Raw genomic sequence first — 2,500 nt, 5'->3', positions numbered from 1 at the left:
GGCACGGAGGAAAGTTGTTGTACCATAGGCACGAGAAAAGTTGTCGTACCATAGGCACGAGGAGAGTTTGTGTGGCAAAGTGCTACTGAGCGGTGTACCAGGGGCACGGCGAAAAGTTGTTGTACCATAGGCACGAGAAAAGTTGTCGTACCATAGGCACGAGAAAAGTTGTCGTACCATAGGTACGAGGAGTGTGTGTGTGGCAAAGTGCTACTGAGCGGTGTACCAGGGGCAGGGCGAAAAGTTGTTGTACCATAGGCACGAGAAAAGTTGTTGTACCATAGGCACGAGAAAAGCTGTCATACCAGGGGCACGGAGGAAAGTTGTTGTACCATAGGCACGAGAAAAGTTGTCGTACCATAGGCACGAGGAGAGTTTGTGTGGCAAAGTGCTACTGAGCGGTGTACCAGGGGCACGGCGAAAAGTTGTTGTACCATAGGCACGAGAAAAGTTGTCGTACCATAGGCACGAGAAAAGTTGTCGTACCATAGGTACGAGGAGTGTGCGTGTGTGGCAAAGTGCTACTGAGCGGTGTACCAGGGGCACGGCGAAAAGTTGTTGTACCATAGGCACGAGAAAAGTTGTTGTACCACAGGCACGAGAAAAGCTGTCATACCAGGGGCACGGAGGAAAGTTGTTGTACCATAGGCACGAGAAAAGTTGTCGTACCATAGGCACGAGGAGAGTTTGTGTGGCAAAGTGCTACTGAGCGGTGTACCAGGGGCACGGCGAAAAGTTGTTGTACCATAGGCACGAGAAAAGTTGTCGTACCATAGGCACGAGAAAAGTTGTCGTACCATAGGTACGAGGAGTGTGTGTGTGGCAAAGTGCTACTGAGCGGTGTACCAGGGGCACGGCGAAAAGTTGTTGTACCATAGGCACGAGAAAAGTTGTTGTACCATAGGCACGAGAAAAGCTGTCGTACCAGGGGCACGGAGGAAAGTTGTTGTACCATAGGCACGAGAAAAGTTGTCGTACCATAGGCACGAGGAGAGTTTGTGTGGCAAAGTGCTACTGAGCGGTGTACCAGGGGCACGGCGAAAAGTTGTTGTACCATAGGCACGAGAAAAGTTGTCGTACCATAGGCACGAGAAAAGTTGTCGTACCATAGGTACGAGGAGTGTGTGTGTGGCAAAGTGCTACTGAGCGGTGTACCAGGGGCACGGCGAAAAGTTGTTGTACCATAGGCACGAGAAAAGTTGTTGTACCATAGGCACGAGAAAAGCTGTCGTACCAGGGGCACGGAGGAAAGTTGTTGTACCATAGGCACGAGAAAAGTTGTCGTACCATAGGTACGAGGAGAGTTTGTGTGGCAAAGTGCTACTGAGCGGTGTACCAGGGGCACGGCGAAAAGTTGTTGTACCATAGGCACGAGAAAAGTTGTCGTACCATAGGCACGAGAAAAGTTGTCGTACCATAGGTACGAGGAGTGTGTGTGTGGCAAAGTGCTACTGAGCGGTGTACCAGGGGCACGGCGAAAAGTTGTTGTACCATAGGCACGAGAAAAGTTGTTGTACCATAGGCACGAGAAAAGTTGTCGTACCATAGGTACGAGGAGAGTTTGTGTGGCAAAGTGCTACTGAGCGGTGTACCAGGGGCACGGCGAAAAGTTGTTGTACCATAGGCACGAGAAAAGTTGTCGTACCATAGGCACGAGAAAAGTTGTCGTACCATAGGTACGAGGAGTGTGTGTGTGGCAAAGTGCTACTGAGCGGTGTACCAGGGGCACGGCGAAAAGTTGTTGTACCATAGGCACGAGAAAAGTTGTTGTACCATAGGCACGAGAAAAATTGTTGTACCATAGGCACGAGAAAAGTTGTCGTACCATAGGTACGAGAAAAGTTGTCGTACCATAGGCACAAGCAGTGCGTGCGTGTGTGTGGCAAAGTGTTTCTGCGCAGTGTACCAGGGGCATGTTTGAATTTACATTCTGGAGTACCAGGGGCACGAGGATTTTGCCAGTGGTGTTTTGCTTTGTCAGTGGGAGGGGGCTTAAGTGTGGGTCCACGGGGCATGCTGGAGGTCAAGGTCCATGCTGGATATGCGCTGGAGGGTAACTGCAGGAGAAGGAAAGCTAGTGGGGGATTAGAGCAGGGGAGGATGTGCGTCCCCGGGGCCTGCTGGAGGTCAAGGTCCATGCTGGATATGCGCTGGAGCGTAACTACAAGAAAGGTAAGCTAGTGGGGGATTAGAGCAGGGGAGGATGTGCGTCCCCGGGGCCTGCTGGAGGTCAAGGGCCATGCTGGATATGCGGTGGAGGGTAACTGCAGGAGAAGGAAAGCTCATGGGGGATTAGAGCGGAGGAGTATGTGGGTCCTCGGGGCCTGCTGGAGGGCAAGGGCCATGCTGGATTTGTGGTGGAGGGTAACTGCGGGAGAAGGAAAGCTAGTGGGGGAGTAGAGCAGAGGAGTATGTGGGTCCCCAGGGCATGCTGGAGGTCAAGGGCCATGCTGGATATGCGGTGGAGGGTAACTGCAGGAGAAGGAAAGCTCATGGGGGA

This window comes from Maylandia zebra, unplaced genomic scaffold, assembly GCF_041146795.1.
Source record: "Maylandia zebra isolate NMK-2024a unplaced genomic scaffold, Mzebra_GT3a scaffold34, whole genome shotgun sequence".
Taxonomy (NCBI): Eukaryota; Metazoa; Chordata; class Actinopteri; order Cichliformes; family Cichlidae; genus Maylandia; species Maylandia zebra.
Note: the sequence above shows the minus strand (reverse complement) of the source record.